This window comes from Schistocerca americana, chromosome 1 (assembly GCF_021461395.2).
Source record: "Schistocerca americana isolate TAMUIC-IGC-003095 chromosome 1, iqSchAmer2.1, whole genome shotgun sequence".
Lineage (NCBI taxonomy): Eukaryota > Metazoa > Arthropoda > Insecta > Orthoptera > Acrididae > Schistocerca > Schistocerca americana.
The window spans coordinates 1,017,052,562-1,017,075,330 of NC_060119.1; the positions used below are offsets into that span (position 1 = coordinate 1,017,052,562).

The 22,769-nt window shown below is 46.4% G+C and overlaps 1 protein-coding gene and 1 non-coding gene across 2 annotated transcripts in view; one reads left to right on the forward strand and one right to left on the reverse strand.

Moving 5' to 3' along the window:
* The window catches only part of LOC124616288 (protein neuralized), an 854,641-nt gene that overhangs the window by 302,755 nt on the left and 529,117 nt on the right, over positions 1-22,769 (forward strand). The gene's annotated exons all lie outside the window — the stretch shown is intronic.
* Positions 991-1,080, reverse strand: Trnay-gua. The gene is given in 2 exon segments: positions 991-1,026; positions 1,044-1,080. It is a non-coding gene; the product is annotated as a tRNA-Tyr (tRNA).

Below are 22,769 nucleotides of genomic sequence, written 5' to 3' on the forward strand. Positions count from 1 at the left end.
AACTTAAAGCGACAGTGGTTTCGACAGTGAGGTACCCAGTTTCGCAGCTGCAGAAGTGGAAAATGCAAGATAAATCCATTTAATGTGGGTTTACACGAAGTATCGCCCTTGGTGAATATACCGCTCACGTCGATTAAACGCTGCAATGGAACCCACACGCATATGGCAATGAATTTCTGTGTTGCTGTGCGGAGGTATGAATCGTGAACGTTATAGTAACACATATTTAAATAGGTTTGTTTATAAATAACTCATCTTCTACCAGTCCCGATTTTCTTTATTTTACTTTTCGCACGACGCGTTTCGGGAAATGATTCCCATTTTCAAGTGCGTTTTTTGTGTTTGTTATGTCATTCCTATGTGATGTTGTCGATGTGTGAGATTCTGCTTCATTTCGTTGACTTTAAGTTTCCTTATGGTCCATTTGTGCAGAGTCTCACACACACTAAATATCGCACACAACTTGTTGTACACTTTTATGCAAAATGTTTTCGATGTTTAAAAGTCTACAAGAAGTTGTGTGTGGTGTTTAGTGTGTGAGAGACTCTGCATATATGGACCATAAGGAAACCTAAAGCCAACGAAATGAAGCAGAATCTCACACATCGACAACATCGCATAGGGATGACATAAGAAACATAAAAAACGCACTTGAAAACGGGAATCATTTCCCGAAACGCGTCGTGCGAAAAATAAAATAAAGAAATTCATGACTGGTAGGAGATGAGTTATTTATAAACAAACCTATTCTTTTCACAGTCGCAGGCTTTCAGAACCATTTATAATGGATCAAATCACACATTTAAATAACTTGCCCGAGGCATCAAGTTTGAACAGAAAATTGCTAAAATGAGATGACATCAGTCACATAAATTTCAAGGTTTACTTAACAAACTATGATTCTCAAATATGTTTTGCATTTAATGTAAATTTGCCTTGCTTCCCACGAAAGGCATACATAATAGCCGTCATTCAAGTAAATTAAAATATTCCTTCGGGCCGGATTTGAACCAGCGACCTATGGATATCTGCTCTGTTAACCACTACAGTCCACCGCTCTACCAACTGAGCTACCGAAGGGGCAGAGAAGGTGGGCGGCTGCTCAGGTACAGACCGCTGCGCTTTCTTCTGTCCTTGTTGAAGGTCGTTTTCCCGGGTTGCAAACAGTGGGAAAGCATATCGCAGAAGTCAGTTTGTATTAACACGCGAGTACAGTTCATTCGTAATTCATACAGACGGTCCACGTAATAAAGACGTCCATCAGACAGTACAACTTTATACTGCAGCCTACGTGCAAGCAATGTATTATCTGTATCATGCATGATTCACTGGGCTAACAATAACACCGTTTACAGCACATTTCATTGGTTAACACCATGTGGTTTCATGCCAGAGGGTTGCTCTGTTCCCCAGGACGGAAACGGTATTGTGCGTTACACATCGTATGTTCGTTATCCCAGCTCTAGTATCTGAGTACTTTCTGTGGAATACACTGCTTGCGTTACTGAAAATTCTTCAGGCGGTAGGGTTGGGCAGGAAGTCGGTCGTGGGTCCAGTGTTCGGTTCTTGGCGGCGCGGGGTTGACAGTTTTTTAGTGATTTAGGATGAGCTTCGAAATATGATTTATCATCGGCTTTTCAGATGGGAGGGCAGAGGGAACCGCAATGATGCCTTTCAAGACTTCTTTTATCGTTGTTCAGTGTGTAGGCCACTTTATTTGGAGATTCTCGATTCCATTAATTCCTTTTGGAGATTCTTCATGTCCACAGTAAGTATCTCTCCACATTAATATAACTTGCCATAAACCCCTATTTTTCATGTGCAACAGATACCAGGATTTTAATAACAATAAAATATTTTAACACAGTATTTTGTCTACTTCGGTATTTAGTACACTGTGTTATCGTAACTTCCAAGAATTTGCAATTCAGAGGAATACAGTATGTGAAAAGCACTCGTTCGAAAATGGAAGAAGCGTATGTGATGTCCAATACAAACTCTCAGAATTCAGACAACTGCAATTTTGCATTCAGCGCTAGCTTGACGCTGATTCTTTCGGTCGTCATAGTTGTCGTTCTGCTTAGTGGGGGATGATTCCCTGTTTGCCTTCCCTCATTCAACGTTCTGTTTTCCGGTTCTATTTGTGGACTCACAAACTGTCTTTGGTATGTTACGGGTAGCATGTGAAGAGTCGCCTATACCTGCACTGAATGGCAAACCGTGGAACTCCGGCGAGCAACTAAAAACTGTGCAGTGTTAAATATAGCTTGTAATTTTTCAGAATTCCTTGCCGTTTTCGAGACCCTTAGTTCCCATGCCACTTTATTTTTCCAAAAGTTGGAAGCTTATTTGTGTAAAAATATAAAAAGGTCAACTGTTCTTTGGATGGAAGGGAAGAGCAGGGGGAAGGGTCGTGGTGCCCTGAAAGATGGGCGAAACTATTAATTACGAGCGAAGAGTTTTGAAGTTCCAATACCAACAACGTAACACTTACCCAATAACCCCTGTTTCATATGATTAATAAATCTTGCTGAATATGTGCTATGTGAGACTTAGATTGTTAAATTAAGATTCGAAACTCTCTAAAAAAAGTGTATTCATAATTCCTTTTGCAAATAAGAGGACATATTAAATTTTTTTTTCTTGCCACATGCTTTACTATTCTTATCTGTGTTGTAGTACGGCAAGATTGGATAATAAGCGAGAACAGGACTAACGGCAAGAGTTCACAACGCAGAGGACTTTCCTTAATGATAACACCATGGGCGAGCTGGAATGTCTGTGCGTGATAAGTGCCGAGGTTAAGCTCTCTTACTGGCTGTTATTACAATGACAATGGAAATGATACGATTTGGATTAAATTGCTGAAATTAAAACATGGAAAGAAAAACATTGAAATAAAAACTGGGCTGTTTTCTCTTAACTGCTTAAAAATGATACGAGTGTTGGCAACTCGCTACTTCGTTAACGTACCCTTGCCTATTAAAATTGCGTTCGATCCAACGTATACAGTAGTATCTGCGTAATACGCACGACTCAGTAAGAATATTGTTTGTATAGCTTTGTTAAATATCATCGTCCCTGTCATATAGCTGTTAAAGGATGGCGCCCCAACTGTTGTCTGCCCTCAGGAAGGGAACGACATCGTCTAGTAACCATGAATTTACTGAACTATGTACTGAATGGTATTAATAAAGCGACCTCCGATCAGATGGTTGCCCGGATGACGGTATACCAAGACACGACCTCCTATTTGGTGTAGAAGGAATGTGACTCATCCTGCCAGATGACACATTTCTGTTAATCAACCCTCAATACCGATGATCCCATGCACATTGCAAACGCCATTCACGACTTCTTTGGGGTCAACACTGGAACACGTAGGGGTCCTCTGCTGCTGAGTCCCATTTTCGACGATGTACGCCAAACAGTGAACACCACTACACTTGTGCCTGTACTCAGCCATCGGAATTGCCACAGATCACCGCCTGTCCTCATTCACTGAGCAGGCAAGCCTCCAACTTGCACGTTCTGTGATGAGACAGTCAATTAAGCTAAATTTAATAGCTTGTTTATAGGCGTTTATTACGAGGATGAGCCAAATGAAAACCTTAAATATTTTTTAAAATATTATTTATTGGTCAGAAGTGGTACAAAGCTGCATCACATTTCAACGTAATCTCCCGCACGCTCAATGCGCTTACAAAGTGCATAAATTCCTTTAGAAAAACATTCTTTTGGTAGTCCGCGCAACCACTCATGCACCGCGTGGCGTACCTCTTCATCAGAACGGAACTTCTTTCCTCCCATTGCGTCTTTGAGTGGTCCAAACATATAGAAATCACTTGGGGCAAGGTCTGGTGAGTACGGTGGATGAGGAAGATACTCAAAATCCAGATCTGTGATTGTTGCAACTGTTGTATGGGCAGTGTGGCGCCTTGCATTAACATGTTGCAAAAGGACACCTGCTGACAGCAATCCACGTTGCTTTGATTTGATTGCAGGCCACAGATGATTTTTTAGGAGATCTGTGTATGATGCACTGGTGACAGTCGTCCCTCTAGGCATGTAATGCTTCAAAATGACGCCTTTTTCGCCCCAAAAGAGAGTCAGCATTACCTTCTATGCTGATGGTTCTGTTCGAAACTTCTTTGGTTTTGGCGATGAGGAATGGCGCTATTCCTTGTTCGCTCTCTTCGTTTCCGGTTGGTGGAGGCGAACCCAGGTTTCGTCCCTAGTAACGATTCTTGAAAGGAAGCCATCACGTTCTCGTTCAAAGCACCGAAGAAGTTCTTCATAAGCATCAACACGTCGTTCCCTCATTTCAGGAGTCAGGTGCCGTGGCACCCATCTTGCAGACACTTTGTTAAACTGGAGCACATCATGCACACGAAGTGGCCGTGCGGTTAAAGGCGCTGCAGTCTGGAACCGCAAGACCGCTACGGTCGCAGGTTCGAATCCTGCCTCGGGCATGGATGTTTGTGATGTCCTTAGGTTAGTTAGGTTTAACTAGTTCTAAGTTCTAGGGGACTAATGACCTCAGCAGTTGAGTCCCATAGTGCTCAGAGCCATTTGAACCATTTTAGCCATCATGCACAGTGTGGTGTGCTGATCCATGAGTAATCTGTAAACATGCTGCAATGTCATTCTGTGTCACTCGGCGGTTTTCCTTCACTATGGGTTCAACTGCTGCATTGTTCTGTGGGGTCACAACTCGTTGTGCCTGACGTGGAAGAGGAGCATCTTCCACTGAAGTCACACCATTTGCGAACTTCCTACTCCATTCGTAGACTTGCTGCTGTGACAAACATGCATCACCGTACTGAACCTTCATTCGTCGATGAATTTCAATAGGTTTCACACCTTCACTACGCAAAAACCGAATAATGATGATGATGATGTTTGGTTTGTGGGGCGCTCAACTGCGTGGTTATCAGCGCCCAAAAACCGAATAACAGAACGCTGTTCTTCCCTGGTGCAAGTCGCAAGTGGGGAGGCCATCTTTATACTGATACTGCTACGGTACGTGTGCATATGCACTATGCTGCTACATACAGGCCATTCTGCACGCTGTTTGTAGCGCGCTTACCAACTTACAGGATAACGGCGCGAAATTTCGATTTGTTATTGCAAATTTAAGGTTTTCATTTGACACACCCTCGTAGTACAACACGAACCGCAGCACTACGACCACCTGCTTAATAGCATCATGGTCCACATTTGGAACACTCTGCAGCAGCGATTCTGCGTGGCAACAACTCGACAAACCCTTGGTACACCGAGCGAGGTGGCGCAGTGGTTAGCACACTGGACTCGCATTCGGGAGGACGACGGTTCAATCCCGTCTCCGGCCATCCTGATTTAGGTTTTCCGTGATTTCCCTAAATCGTTTCAGGCAAATGCCGGGATGGTTCCGTTGAAAGGGCACGGCCGATTTCCTTCCCCATCCTTCCCTAACCCGAGCTTGCGCTCCGTCTCTAATGACCTCGTTGTCGACGGGACGTTAAACACCACTAACCTAACCTAACCTTGGTACATTTCCGGAGGTACGTCGTAACATACGCTAACGGGCACCCGGTGGTTTGTGGATGTGAAGCTCGCGATCTGCAGCGTCCCAGATGCGTTCCGTCCTTTTCAGATCAGGTGAGTTTAGTGTCCAAGACATCAACGTGAATTAACTGTCATGCCCCTCGAACCACTGGAGAACGATCCTGACTTTGTGATACAGATAGTTACCCACAATAAAGCTGACGGAGTCTACAGGTGTCGTAGTGCCTTCGATTACTACCACAGGTCTCTCTCCCTTTTAGCACGATACAAACAGGTGACAAAACTCATGGGATAGGTCCTAATATCGTGTCGGACTTCCTTTTGTCCGGCATACTTCAGCAACTCGATGTGACATGTACTCAACAAGTCGTTTGAAGTTCCTTGCAGAAATGCTGAGCCTTGTTGTCTCTATAGCCGCCCATTACTGCGGAAGTGTTGCCGGTGCAGGATTTTATGCATGAACTGATCTTTCGATTATGTACCATAAATGTTCGATGGGATTCATATCGGGCGATCTGGGTGACTAAACCATTGGCTCGAATTGTCCAGAATGTTCTTCAAACCAATCGCGAACAACTCTGCCCCGTGACATTGCGCCTTGTCATCAATAAAAATTCCATTATCGTTTCGGAACATGAAGTCCGTGAATGGCTCCAAATGGTGTCCAAGTAGCGGAACATAACCTATGCCAGTCAATGATGGGATCGGTTGGACCAGAGCACAGTCCATGCCATGTAAACACAACCCACACCATTATGGAGCCACCACCTGGTTGTACAGAGCCTTGATGCCAACTTCGTCCATGGCCTTGTGGGGTCTGCAGCAAACCCGAACCCTACCATCAGTTCTTACCAACTGAAATCGGGACTCATCTGACCACGCCACGGTTCTCCAGTAGTCTAAGGTCCAACCGATGTGGTCACGAGCCCAGGAAAGGCGCTGCAGACGACGTCGTGCTGTTAGCAATGGCACTCGCGTCGGGTGATCTGCCGCCATAGCCCATTAACGCCAAATTTCGCCGCACTGTCCTAACGAACAGGTTCATCGTTCATCCCACATTGATTTCTACGGTTTTTTCTAGCAGTATTGCTTATCTTTTGGCAATGAAAACTCTATGCGAGCCCTGGTTACGTCGGAATCCCAGGAAATGAACTTGCTGATCGGCTGCCCAAGAAGGCTACACGGAAACCACTTCTGGAGATCAGCATCCCCGCAACTGACCTGCGTTCGTTATTACGCCGCAAGATTTTTCAGCTTTGGGAGACGGAATGGCAAAATCTCAGTACGCACAACAAACTGCGAGCCATTAAGGGGACCACGAATGTGTCGAAGTCCTTGGTTCTAAGCCGACTCCGCATTGGCCATGCCTGGGCGATCCTCGGCTACCTCCTCAGTGTCGGTGCGGGCCCGGTTGACAGTGGCCCATATTCTTCTGCTCTGTCCTTCTTTGGATGCACTGCGACTTCATCTTCGGTTGCCGGACTCGTTATCTTTGATTTTAGCAGACAACGCCTCATCGGCTGATTTGGTTTTACGTTTCATCCGTGAGGGTGGGTTTTATCAAATGGCTCAAATGGCTCTGAGCACTATGGGACTAAACATCTGTGGTCATCAGTCCCCTAGAACTTAGAACTACTTAAACCTAACTAACCTAAGGACATCACACACATCCATGCCCGAGGCAGGATTCGAACCTGCGACCGTAGCAGTCGCGCGGTTCCGGACTGAGCGCCTAGAACCGCTAGACTACCGCGGCCGGCGGGTTTTATCATTCGATGTGCCTGTCCGGTTGGCCGTGCGGTCTAACGCACGGCTTTTCGGGCGGGAAGGAGCGCCTGGTGCCCGGCACAAATCCGCCCGGCGTATTTGGTCGAGGACCTGTGAACCGGTCAGTCTGTGGATGGTTTTTAGGCGGTTTTCCATCTGCCTCGGCGAATGCGGGCTGGTTCCCCTTATTCCGCCTCAGTTACACATTACTCTACCACGCAAACACAGGAGTTACACTCGTCTGGTGTGAGACGTTCCATGGAGGGTCCACCGGGGGCCGAACCGCACAATAACCCTGGGTTGGGAATGGGGCGGCGAAGGGGTGAAGTGGACTGCGGTAGTCGTCGTGGGGTTGTGGACACTGCGGCTGCGGCGGGGACGGAGCCTCTCCGTCGTTTCTAGGTCCCCGGTTAACATATAATGCAACACAATAGCATTCGATCTGAGTTTTAGCGCATGACCTTTGTCCCCCTGTGCCCTCTACCCTAGTGCTTTTAGGATGAAAGTTTTAATGTGTTCCAGGGTGGCTGGCTTTTCCTTATTATTTTCGTGGTTGGCCAGCCACTGTAATCTGCTTCCTTGTTTTACTCTCCTCTAACTGTTTCTTGCATCTCTCTGTTGTTTTCTTATCCTCTTTTGTTCCTTTTAGTGTTCGTTGCCTTTCCTACCTTCTTGTGGTCTTTCCTTTTTTTCCGTTTTGTGTTATATGTCTCGTCTGATTTATTCTCACACTTGTGGGCATTGTTTTATTAGGAACAACGGACCGTTGACCTCGTAGTTTGGTCCCTTTCCCTCTCTTTTAAACCAGCCAACCAACCAACTCTATGCAAACACCACCGCTGTCGGTCAGGTGAAGTCCTTCGGCCGCGGCTTTGTCCGTGGTGAGAGGTAATGCCTGAATTTTGATATTCTCGGCACACTTTTGGATCTCGGAGTATTGAATTCCCTAACGTTTTCCACAATGGAATATCCCGTGCGTCTAGCTCCAACTACCATACCGCGTTCAAAGTGTCTTAATTGCCGACGTGCGGCCATAATTACGTCGGACACCTTTGCACGTGAATCACCTGAAAACAAATGACATCTCCGCCAGTGCACTGCCCTTTATAGCTGCTGTACGCGATACTACCGCCGTCTGTGTGTTTGCATATCGATATCGCTTGACTTTGTCACCTCAGTGTGTTCCGCAAGCAAACCATATGATGCGTCTTGGAGGATACCCTATACCTCAATAAATCATTTCCTTTCCTGTCCCACCCGTAACCTTCATTCTACTTTCTGCCAGGGGGACAAGTACCAAAACGCTGCGACCTAAACACCATTACCGAGCGAGGTGGCGCAGTGGCTAGCACACTGGACTCGCACTCGGGAGGACGATGGTTCAATCCTGCGTCCGGCCATCCTGATTTAGGTTTTCCGTGATTTCCCTAAATCGCTCCAGGCAAATGCAGGGATGGTTCCTGTGAAAGGGCACGGCCGACTTCCTTCCCTGTCCTTCCTTAATCCGATGACACCGATGACCTCGCAGTCTGGTCTCCTTCCCCAAACAACCAACCAACCAAACACCATTCTTAACACGAACTTGCCGGCCGGAGTGGCCGTGTGGTTCTAGGCGCTACAGTCTGGAACCGAGCGACCGCTACGGTCGCAGGTTCGAATCATGCCTCGGACATGGATGTGTGTGATGTCCACAGGTTAGTTATGTTTAATTAGTTCTATGTTCTAGGCGACTGATGACCTCAGAAGTTAAGTCGCGTAGTGCTCAGAGCCATTTAACTCTTTTTTTTTTTTTTTTTTTACACGAACTTCACTTTCTTGGTAAGTTAATGTGTCACGTCAGACCGAGGTAAGGGTATACTGCCTACAATAGGAGCATACCTTTTAAAGAACGGCGGTGTTCAAAGCAATCTTCATGTTAATGGCGGCTTTAAACATCGTCTTAAGAGTTTCTGTTGGCCTATATATGGCTCTGAGCACTATGGGACTTAACTTCTGAGGTCATCAGTCCCCTAGAACTTAAGAACTACTTAAACCTAACTAACCTAAGGACATCACACACATCCATGCCCGAGGCAGGATTCGAACGCTGGACCGTAGTGGTCGCACGGTTCCAGACTGTAGCGCCTAGAGCCGCTCGGCCACCGCGGCCGGCGGCCCATATATGCCTTCTTATTTACTAGTTCAATTCGAGGCATGAGTTTACCTTAAAAAGCATGGCATTTTAATTTCTGAGTTGTTGATGATGTTCGATGCAGGTGTTACTGACTTGCCAAAATACACTTATGAGAAAAAGTATTATGGCCACCTGCTTAATAGAATGTTGGTCTACCACTGGACTACAGTACTGTTATGCATGACATTGTACACCTGATAAAGAGAGTTGGGCTACAGACTGGGGTGGTAACAGTCATTGTAGGAAAAAAAAATGGTTCAAATGGCTCTGAGCACTATGGGACTCAACTGCTGAGGTCATTAGTCCCCTAGAACTTAGAACTAGTTAAACCTAACTAACCTAAGGACATCACAAACATCCACGCCCAAGGCAGGATTCGAACCTGCGATCGTAGCGGTCTTGCGGTTCCAAACTGCAGCGCCTTTAACCGCACGGCCACTTCGGCCGGCCCATTGAAGGAAAACTGGGTAGAAGCAGAAATGATCAGCGAACAAATTAAGACAACAAACAGAAGATTTCCGTTACCTATATTCCTTCAAACGTACTAAAACTCAGTATAAATGATGCAACAAGAAGTAGAATCCAGCTATCGATGTCAACGAGGATAACGCACGAACTAATGTGACGAAGCGTAGAGGCTAAAAGTGCGTATGGGCTGAGTGGCTACCGCTGGCAGTCCTATATTCCGACGGCAGATGGCGCTTGGCGTACAGAGCTGCTGGAGGTGTGGGTCACTGGATGTGCACCACTCGTTCCGCCAGATCCCGCGTGACCGCTACTGGCGCCAGACGGAAGGTTGCCATTCCGTTAGCAACCTTGATACCTCGTAGGGCGGTATGAATACGTCATACCATAAATACAGCAGCGATTCTGCGTGGTATGGATTCGACAAGCCCTTGGTAGGTTTACGGAAGTATGAGTGACCAGATGTCCAAGCACAGGTCACGCTCTCGCTTAAATTATGGGCCGGTCATTCATGTGCGCGTAGCTAGTGCCAGACTTGTTCTCCTGGGGTCAGATCAGGCGAATTTGGCGGACAAGGCGTCGGCGTGACTTCAGCCATGCTCTTCAAAACCCTATAGCACGATTCTGGGCTTGTGAGACGGACAGATATGTTTCTTCCAAGATGACATCGCCTCCGGAGAAGACATCAAACATGAAGGGCAGCAGGTGGTCCAAAATAATGTTTACTAGTCGACATCTGTTATGGTGCCTTCAAATGGTTCAAATGGCTCTGAGCACTATGGGATTTAATTTCTGAGGTCATCAGTCCCCTAGAACTTAAGAACTACTTAAACCTAACTAACCTAAGGACATCACACACATCCATGCCCTAGGCAGGATTCGAACCTGCGACCGTAGCGGTCGCGTGGTTCCAGACTAAAGCGCCAGAACCGCTCGGCCACACCGGCCGCCATGGTGCCTTCTATTACTACCACAGGTCTTAAAGAATCCCAGGTAAATGTCCCCCTTAGCGTAATACTGTCCTCACTGGACTGCGAGCGAGCGAGATGGCGCAGTGGCTAGCACACTGGACTCGCATTCGGGAGGACGACGGTTCAATACCGCATCCGGCCATCCTGATTTAGGTTTTCCGTGATTTCCCTAAATCGCTCCAGGCAAATGCCGGGATGGTTCCTTTGAAAGGGCATGGCCGACTTCCTTCCCCGTCCTTCCTAAATCCGATGAGACCGATGACCTCGATATCTGGTCTCCTTCCCCAAACAACCCAACCCGCAACTTGACTGCGACCATTGCGTGGTGCATGCTTTGAGCAGCTGTTCATCTGAATGAACTTGTATCAAGACACTACTGGCGACCTGATGTATCAAGGAACACGATTCACCCAACCAGGCATCTGGTTTCTGTTGAACCATCGTCCAGTCTTGATGATCTCGTGCCCAACCCAATCGTAACGGACGATGTCGCTGGCTCGACATTGGAACACGTAGCTGCGGAGCTACAATGGGCGCTGAACAGTGAGCGCCGAAACACTTATTTATGCCTGCACCACCATTGTACGGTGTCGTGAGAAATGCCACAGATCGCGGCCTATCCTGATTTACAAACCGGGGAAGATTTCGTCGTCCTCGTTGCGTGATGAAGCGTGGGCGTCCAGTGCCTTGTCATCTGTTCGTGGCTTCAATGTCCTTCAACCATTTTCCGTAGATGTTGACTATAGTAGCATTCACACAGCTGACCAGTTTCACCGTTCCAAGATGCTCGTTCCAAGGCGCTAGGCATAACAATCAACCCTTTGTCAAAATCACTTATGTCAGAGCATTCCCCAATTGGCAGACTCGTATCATCGCTAGAAGGATTCTACAGTCGTCTCTGCTCCGCTTATATACACTACCGGCCATTAAAATTTGCTACACCAGGAAGAACTGCAGATGATAAACGGGTATTCATTGCACAAATATATTATACTAAAACTGACATGTGATTACATTTACACACAAAAAAATGGCTCTGAGCACTATGGGACTAAACATCTGTGGTCATCAGTCCCCTAGAACTTAGAACTACTTAAACCTAACTAACCTAAGGACATCACACACATCCATGCCCGAGGCTGGATTCGAACCTGCGACCGTAGCAGTCGCGCGGTTCCGGACTGAGCGCCTAGAACCGCTAGACCACCGCGGTCGGCCATTTTCACACATTTTGGGTGCATAGACACCACCTCTGGCCGTAATAACGGACTTGATACGCATGGGCATTGAATCAAACAGAGCTTGGATGGCGTGTACAGGTACAGCTGCCCATGCAGCTTTAACACGATACCACAGTCCATTAAGAGTAGTCACTGGCGGATTGTGACGAGCCAGTTGCTCGGCCACCATTGACCAGACGTTTTCAGTTGGTGAGAGACCTGGAGAATGTGCTGGCCAGGGCATCAGTCGAACATTTTCTGTATCCAGAAAGGCCCGTACAGGACCTGCAACATGCTGTCGTGTATTATCCTGCTGAAATGTAGGGTTTCGCAGGGATCGAATGAAGGGTAGAGCCACGAGTCGTAACCCATCTGAAATATAACGTCCACTGTTCAAAGTGCCGTCCATGTGAACAAGAGGTGACCGAGACGTGTAACCAATGGCACCCCATACCATCACGCCGGGTGACACGCCAGTATGGCGATGGCGAATACACGCTTCCGAAGTGCGTTCACCGCGATGTCGCCAACCGCGGATGCGACCATCATGATGCTGTAAACAGATCCTGGCTTCATCCGAAAAAATGACGTTTTGCCATTCGTGCACCCAGTTTCGTCGTTGAGTACACCATCGCAGGCGCTCCTGTCTGTGATGCAGCGTCGAGGGTAACCGCAGCCACGGTCTCCGAGCTGATAGTCCATGCTGCTGGAAACGTCTTCGAACTGTTCGTGCAGATGTTTGTTGTCTTGCAAGCGTCCCCATCTGTTGACTCAGGGATCGGGACGTGGCTGCACGATCCTTTACAGCCATGCGGATAAGGTGCCTGTCATTTCGACTGCTAGCGAGACGAGGCCGTTGGGATCCAGCACGGCGTTCCTTATTACCCTCCTGAACCCACCGATTCCATATTCTGCTAACAGTCATTGGATCTCGACCAAAGCGATAGGCTACGATCTTACCTTTATCAAAGTCGGAAACGTGATGGTACGCATTTCTCCCACGAGGCATCACAACAAAGTTTCACCAGGCAAATTGCTGTTTGTGTATGGGAAATCGGTTGGAAACTTTCCTCATGTCGCCACCGGCGCCAACCTTGCGTGAATGCTCTGGAAAGCTAATCGTTTGTATATCACAGCATCTTCTTCCTGTCGGTTAAATTTCGCGTCTGTAGCACGTCATTTTCGTGGTGTAGCAATTTTAATGGCCAGTAGTGTACTTTTCGTACCACGCCACATACCCGCAGACCACCATGTTGCATTCTATCTCGCGTTTCGCAGTGGTCTTAATGTTTTGACTTGTCATTGTAGTTTCTTTACTGTAGATACCGAAGCTGCTATGTGTTGTGGATGCGATTATACTAATCCTAGGAAATGTACAGAGAAGCAGTGCGAGATTTGCTTGAATCGGCGTTTCATTCTTATATCAAGATATGGAACACTCTTCTAATCAAAGAACCTGATGATATTATGCTGTAAGTAAATATTTGAATTGTTTGATTAAGTGCGTACCGTCTGCTCAGACTAAGTGAAAAAAGTATTTGTAGATAAGGTATTCGTAACCCTTTCTTTTCCTTTTGTTAAGCGGTATCTTTGACTGCTGAGGCATCCGTAAATACTCTGCGCACGGATTCCTAAAACACGCACGAATTTGCTCTGCGTCGCTTGCCTCTATCTCGACCTCTACGACTTTTGGTTCTGAGCTACTGCCTGTATGGCCGCTGACGTCATACCAGCCTTCGATAAAGCGTCGACTGGTGGAAGGGGTGGTGGGGGGGGGGGGGAGGTTGCCGTGTTATAAGGGGCCATTTATCACCTGCGTGGCGGCGTGACCAGACTGCGGACGGCTGCAGCCTCCTCTGCGGCCTGAGATTGCAGACGGCGGCGGGCATTGGCGAGGCGCAGGGCGATATTAATTGTGGCTGCTGCTGCTGCCAGTGAGGGACAATGCGGGCGGACGCCCCAGGCGCGGCTTAAAGACGACCGCGGCCTCACGGGTCGCAGCAGCGCCTCTGCCTGCCTCCCAGCGCCGTGGCCGAAAAACTGTTCGTCTGCAGCCAGCCTCCCTCTCACCCCAGACCCCAGAAAATAGTACACCACGCGACTTCGGGAATACATACTGTGATACCTCGTAGAAACACGAGGACTGTTCGGAAAGTAAGGAGCGATCGGTCGCGAAATGGAAAACACAGTGAAAATCAAAACCGTTTTATTTGCAACAGTGAAAGGAGTCTACTGCGGCACATTTGTATGTGGCACCCGAATATGATAAACGATGTGCACTACTGGCCATTAAAATTGCTACACCATGAAGATGACGTGCTACAGACGCGAAATTTAACCGACAGGGAGAAGATGCTTCGATATGCAAATGATTAGCTATTCAGAGCGTTCACACAAGGTTGGCGCCGGTAGCGACACCTACTACGATTTCTCATACACAAACAGCAGTCGACTGGTGTTGCCTGGTGAAACGTTGTTGTGATGCCTCGTGTAAGGAGGAGAAATGCGTACCATCATGTTTCCGATTTTGGTAAAGATCGGATTGTGGACTATCGTGATTGCGGTTTATCGTATCGCGACATTGCTGCTCGCGTTGGTCGAGATCCAATGACTGTTAGCAGAATATGGAACTGGTGGGTTCAGGAGGATAATACGGAACGCTGTGCTGGATCCCAACGGCCTCGTATCACTAGCAGTCGAGATGAGAGGCATCTTATCCGCATGGCTGTAACGGATCGTGCAGCCACGTCTCGATCCCTGAGTCAACAGATGGGGACGTTTGCAAGACAACAATCATCTGCACGAACAGTTCGTTGACGTTTGCAGCAGCATGGACTACCAGCTCGGAGACCATGGCTGCGGTTACCATTGACGGTGCATCACAGACAGGAGCGCCTACGATAGTGTACTCAACGACGAACCTGGGTGCACGAATGGCAAAACGTCATTTTTTCGGATGAATCCAGGTTCTGTTCATGATGGTCGCAGCCGTGTTTCGCGTCATCGCGGTGAACGCACATTGGAAGCGAGTATTCGTCATCGCCATACTGGCGTATCACCCGGCGTGATGGTATGGGGTGCCATTGGTTACACGTCTCGGTCACCTCTTGTTCACACGGACGGCACTTTGAACAGTGGACGTTACATTTCAGATGTGTTACGACCCGTGGCTCTACCCTCCATTCGATCCCTGCGAAACTCTACATTTCAGCAGGATAACGCACGACCGCATGTTGCAGGTCCTGTACGAGCCTTTCTCGATACAGAAAATGTTCGACTGCTGCCCTGTCCAGCACATTCTCCAGATCCCTCACCAATTTAAAACTTCTGGTCAATGGTGGCTCGTCACAATACGTCAATCACTACTCCTGATGAAGTGTGGTATTGTGTTGAAGCTGCATGGGCAGCTGTACCTGTATACGCCATCCTAGCTCTGCTTGACTCAATGCCCAGGCGTATCAAAGCCGTTATTACGGCCAGAGGCGGTTGTTTTGGGTACTGATTTCTCAGGATCTATGCACCCAAATTGCGTGAAAATGTAATCACATGTCAGTTGTAGTATATTTGTCCAATGAATATCCGTTTATCATCTGTATTCCTTCTTGGTGTAGCAGTTTTAATGACCAGTAGTGTATGTCTCTGATAGGCTTTATAATGCGCTTCGCTGTCTGTGCACTACCGCAGAGCCAAAGATACTGTTTCTGGTCTGAAATGGTAGTGTTGGAGTAAGACAGCATTGGTCATGTAGTTGTAGGTAGCTGTCTGTGAGCGAAAGACGATGGAGTAGCCAGTTTTTGTGGCGCGCTCTGTGAAGCCACCGAGTGTTAGATTAATGTAGGTATGTCAGTATTGTCGAACATGGAAGCAGAAGCCTTCATGCAAGCAAAGTAAAAATGTTAAATAATTATGTATTTTGTTTTGCCAGTGCGTTAGTATAGATAAGTTGGCTGATAATTTGTAATTGTTGAGTAACCCCAGAATGTACGTAAACTGATTTGGAAAAGGAAGGCTAGTTAGATATTTCACTTCTGTAACGCTTCTAAGATTTGTTAACAGAGCTATATGTAATTTGATGACTTGCATTTATGCTGCATTAGTGAGGATAGATAATACTTGCTGTATATATCTCATTGTCTGTGGATCAAATAGTAAATATGATAGCCGGCCAGGGTGGCCGAGCGGTTCTAGGCGCTGCAGTCCGGAACCGCGCGACTGCTACGGTCGCAGGTTCGAATCCTGCCTCGGACATGGATGTGTGTGATGTCCTTAGGTTAGTTAGGTTTAAGTAGTTCTAAGTTCTAGGGGACTGATGACCTCAGATGTTAAGTCCCATAGTGCTCAGAGCCATTTGAACCAAGTAAATATGATATATAATTCTAAGCAATGTAACTTTAGTTGTAGATGTTTTTGAAAACACAAACTTAACTTGCAACATAATTTTTGTTGAAAAAAACTGTGTGTTAGAAATTCAACACAATCAGTACCGCCTCCCTCTCCAGGTCATATCTTTTACAGGGAAGTTGGATTTTTTATAAATGTTTTCATTTAGCAGCCAAAACAGTTTCATGTGCGTTTCAAAGTATTACAACCAGTATTGCACATCACTGAGACAGTAACGAGCATATTTATACTTTTTTACATGAGAGACCAGAATATATCGCGTTCCACCGTTGCTGCTTTAGGGGTAAGACAATTTAATTTATTTGGTATGTGCACAGGGACCAAAGATATCATTTTTGAACAGGGCCAGAGGATTCAGTGCCTAAGCGGTGGACTGTATTTTGCAGTGACAGTACTTATCTACTGATCTTGCGGGTTGCATTGCCCAATCAATTCGTGTTATGTTTTGCTGGCAGTAACACAGAGTAAGCACACCACTTGCAGTTGCAGCACAGTACACGATAATTCGAGTTAAGTATCCATTCCACATTTAAGTCATTCATTCAGCGTAATCGTAACGCTTTTTATTTTAAAAGAACATTACACCACTTAACTACACCTTCCAGCTACTTCTCTACATAGTCGCCGCTCTGACTTAGACATTAGTCGTAGCGTTGTACCAACTTTCCAATATCCTAATCGGAGAAGGCAGCCGCCTGTGCTTTCCGCCAGTTGTTTAAGCTGGTCTACAGCTCTCTGTCTGTACCAAAATATTGTCTTCGGTTCATGTGAGCAGAGATGAAAATCAGAGAGAGCCATTTACGGGCTGTATGGTTCAAATGGCTCTGAGCACTATGGGACTTAACTTCCAAGGTCGTCAGTCCCCTAGAACTTAGAACTACTTAAACCTAACGAACCTAAGGACATCACACACATCCATGCCCGAGGCAGGATTCGAACCTGCGACCGTAGTAGTCGCGCGGTTCCAGACTGTAGCGCCTATAACCGCTTGGCCACCCCGGCCGGCTACGGGCTGTATGGTAGGTGATCACACACTTCCCATCGAAAACGCTGCAGCATTATCTTCATTGCCCTTGCAGAGTGGGGGCGAGAATTGTCATGCTAAGTAAACGCATGACATTTATGTTGTGTGGGCTGCGTGACATCAGGCGAAATCTCTCACTAGTCCCTCATATTTGCCGGGAGATGTTACTGACTGTATGTTTCTCCTTCAGTCTAGAAGTGTTACTTCTCTTCCATTGTTGTTTGCAAACATTGTAACTTCTTTGGTGACAATACGCAGTAAATGTCTGAAGATGGCCTTGTAAGCCGAAACCAGTTAACACAATAAAAGTAACATTGTAAAACAAAAGCAAAGTGGTGCTTTTCATTTACCATACACAGTCATCCAAGAAAACAGAGGAGATCAGGCAATTTCGTAATAAATATGTGAGTCCTGACCTTATTATTCCCCATACGTTATTATTCCCCAAGTTATCGGAAGTACAGTCATCCCAGAAACAATTTTCTCAAAACAGTATGAAGGCAAATACCATGTAGGAAACATTATTTCTTATTGCGGACCTGATGACATGCACTCTGATGCAGAAAAGGAAGCTATCGAGCATTTGGAATTTTCCAGCAATAATTAACGTGATAGTACAGTGATGGAGGAGAAAAGAGTGGAACACAGCCTGGGAGAAAGCAGTTGGGTACTCAAAGAAATTATCAACATTGAATACGAGGGCAGGCACCTCCATTTTAAACTCGTTTCAAGCAAACTCCTCTCATAGACATTTGTACGGTTTTTGAGTCGTAGGAACACTCGTGTCCCAGTGATTTCTGCCTTTGGCAAGAACTGGAGAGTTTTTATGAAGAGCGAGAATGGGAAGAAAGAATTGTTAGTGTGCCCCATTCAGGAACAGACACATGTGTGGGCTGAATATCGTATCACTGAGGGTAATGCACATCAGAATCTCTCTCTGCGAACTCGCGAGTTTACATCATAGAAAATGTGTTCTGAAAATTGTGTTCAGAACACTGGTAACTGCAGACTGGGGATAGGGAAGGAGGAAAAAAAACGATGCACAACGATTGTGATAAATAAGGAATACTTGTTCTTTGGTAGATCAAGGCTTCAGCTGTGACCCAGAGTCATGGCAAAACTCCAGAAATAAAATGATCAATTCGTCTTCCTTCTCGTCCGTTTGCATTCTTCCGAAGTATCGTGGTACGCGTTCCATCCGTACCTCGTCGAATATGCATGAGTCGTAAAGCACTAAACCCATTCCAGAGTGCAATAAAAATGACACCAAGGCAGAAAATGCGGACTGCTTGCTTCGTGAAGGCTCGCAGTAACAAAAGGCAAGCGATGCTTTATCATTAGTGAAATGAGTGTCGTCAGGAAGGGCAGCATCTTTAGTCACTGGGCGACGGACGTGCTGGTGCAGATCAGGCAAGCTGCCGATGTAGCTATGTTGGCAGACATACGAGTATTTTTTTCACCAACACCAGAGTGGTTAGATCAAAAAGAACATGGAATCTGAAACAGTTGCATTTTGTATATTCTTATCATACCTTTACGTTATAGGAATTCACTATATTTCATCTGTATAGATACACACACACACACACACACACACACACACACACAAATACACCTGTACTTGTACCTACTTGAATTTGAGGAAAGTCTAGCTACCGCTAGTGGTAATTACAATTAGGCATCTGCTAGATCTGCCTCGGTAAAGTGCTTCCCAGAGAAAACTTTTGCTAACAATTCCTCTAGCCCATGAATAAAATAAAACGCTAAAGAAATTATACATCCTTAAGGCTTCATTTTCGTCTCCACGTAAACTTCGCATCACGAAACCAAAACTGCGATGTGTCAGTTCGATACAATCCTCTTTTTCAACGCATTTATCACTTCTGTTCACAAAAAAAATTTGGTGTGATCTATGCGGGCTAGTGGCTCGTCTTACCCCCTCCGCGCTCCCCACATTTACGGACGCGTATGTACCTAATCATTATACCGCACTCTTGGCCATTCGACATTGTGTTCGGTCTCTATCCGAAAAAAATAGTAACGCGGATTGAGGGATATGTGATGTTATTTCCACGATTACAAAGAACAACCGTGCGGGATTAGCCGAGCGGTCTAGGGCGCTGCAGTCATGGACTGTGCGGTTGGGCCCGGCGGAGGTTCGAGTCCTCCCTCGGGCATGGGTGTGTGTGATTGTCCTTAGGATAATTTAGGTTAAGGAGTGTGTAAGCTTAGGGACTGATGACCTTAGCAGTTAAGTCCCATAAGATTTCACACACATTTAACAAGGAATAGTATGTCCTTGCAATCCCTCTAGTCTGGGTGCATTCATTGTTCCCATTGGGAAGGGTATCATAAAGTAGTCGTATCCTCTCATTGAGAAAGCAGGCCCATAGATCTTTTAAATGGTCCTTCACATCCAGCATACCTGCGCTGGAACACAACTCATTCCCGAGCTGGTCCTCCACATGTTCTAGAGGGGAGAGGTCCAGATATCTTACTGGTCACGGCAATAATCTTAACATCACGCTGACGGTTCACAAAGACACTTCCCATGCGTGGACGAGCATTGTCCTGTTGAAAAATGACACACGAGACTGTCGCATGGAGGTAACACATGAGGATGCAGGATGTCCGTGACGTTTCGTTGGGCCGTCAGAATCCTTAGTCACTACCAGCTGTGAACTGAAGTCATCCCTGATGGCTCCCGACGCTATAATGCCAGGAGTAACAACACTGTGAGCTCCAAAACATTGGAAGAATGGGACCTCTTCCTAGGTCGCCGTCATATTCTTCAACCATGGTCATCCAGAGTAGTGCACAACAGCGATTTATGACTGATCACAGTACAATGCCATTCAACAGCAGTCCATGCTTCCCGTTCACGAGACCAATCCAAAGATGGTCGTTCTGGTGTTAACGACAGCCTACATATGGTGCGGTAATTCCCTGTTCTGGCTGATGATAGTCTCTGATCAGTGGTGCGGAGTGACATAGAATATTGCGGGGAGTCCATTACTTGTTCCTGGATGATAGGTGGTGGCGTGAAGGGTTTTGCGATGTACTTGGCGCACAATACAGCGATCTTACTTGTCGTGGTCGAACCGAACCTTGACGACAAGGACCCATTCCCTCAAGTTCCTGTGCAGTCCAACATCGGGTCAGAGTCACATCCGAATGTCCCACAAATCTGGCTATTGTATGAATAGGGCAGATGGCAAAATGGAGACCCATGAGGTCCCTCTGTCAGGTGCTGACATCATCTACATCTACATATATACTCTGCTAGCCACCAAGCGGTGTTTGGTGGAGGGCACAAATCGGGCCAAAGTCATATTCCCGCCCTGTTCCACTCGCGGATCGCGCGAGCGAAAAACGACTGTCTGAACGCCGGCCGCTGTGGCCGAGCGGTTCTAGGCGCTTCAGTCCGGAACCGCGCTTCTGCTACGGTCGCAGGTTCGAATCGTGCCTCGGGCATGGGTGTGAGTGATGTCCTTAGGTTATTGATTGGCGACTCCATGGGGTGTTGTGTGCACCACGACCAAATAGTGGACAGAATTGGAACGAAAATCAGCATTGGCCGTATTTTGTTGTTTTATTATCAGCAAAATCGATTTTCACTCACTTAGTGACCATCCTCAGTGCTGTAATATACAATTAAAATTGGTAGGCACTGGTATCAAGCTATAACTACAAGCTTAGAGCGATCACATAAACACATGAGTCTATGTGATCGCTGTAAGCTTGTGGTTATAGCTTGATACCAGTGCCTATCAATTTTAATTGTATATTACAACATTGAGGATGGTCACTGTCCTTAGGTTAGTTAGGTTTAAGTAGTTCCAATTCAAGGGGACTGATGACATCAGATGTTAAGTCCCATAGTGCTTAGAGTAATTTGAACCATTTTTGAACTACCTGAACGCCTCAGTACGACCTCTAATTTCCCTTATCTTTGAATTTTGATCATTGCACGATTTGAAAGTTGGTGGTAATAATATATGCTCTACGTCCTCGGCGATGATCGGATTTCGGAATTTAGTGAGCAGACCTTTCCGTTCTGCGCGTCGTCTGTCTGCAAGTGTGTCCCACATCAAACTTTCTATGAGATTTGTAACGCTCTCGCGATGGCTAAATGTACCAGTGACGAATCTTGCCACTTTTCTTTGGACCTTCTTAATCTCTTGAATCAGACCCAACTGGTAAGGGTCCCATACAGACGAAAAATATTCTAAGACTGGACAAACTAACGTATTGTAAGCAGTTTCCTTTGTCGGAGGACTGCATCGCTTCAGGATTCTACCAATAAACCGCAATCTAGAATTCGCCTTGCCCGTTACTTGTGTAATCTGATCATTCTATTTGAGATCATTTCGAATAGTCACACCCAGATACTTGACGGATGTTACCGCTTCCAAAGACTGGGCATTTGTTTTGTACTCGTACATTAATGGGGATTTTCGCCTTGCTATACGCAGTAGGCTACTCTTACTAATATTGAGAGATAACTGCCAGTCATTATACCTCGCATTTACTTTCTGTCTAATACAAGTACGCAGCATCTCCTGTCCTCCTCAGTGATCACTCAGCATCGGACATTATTCACACCCGTTTATACCTTACGAGTCTTGGTAACAACACTAAACACGAACAATTCTAATGCACTATGGTGCCCTTTGTGTTTGTCACAGAGAATTGCAAATGGTTCAAATGGCTCTAAGCACTATGGGACTTAACATCTCAGGTCATCAGTCCCCGAGACTTAGAACTACTTAAACCTAACTAACCTAAGGACATCAGACAGATCCATGCCCGAGGCAGGATTCGAACCTGTGACCGTAGCAGCAGCGCGGTTCCGGACTGAAGCACCTACAACCGCTCGGTCACAACGGCCAGCAAGGAATTGCAACTTTAATCATTTACGAGGGACGTTCAATAACTCATGCAACACACATTTTTCTCAAAGCAGACTGATTTTGTTCAGGATTCCAATACACCATATTATTCACCATTCTTCTGGTTACAAAACCCTATTCTTCAACACAATCTCTATTCAGAGCGAGGTTTTACGCCAACTTGCTGTGAGAGCCTGATGCCCGAAACGTACCACCCTAATTGGTCGACGTCGAAGCCAGCGTCTTGCTGCCTCAGTAATCTCTACACCACCCAGGTACTGCTTCCTGCAGAGTGTATCCTTCATT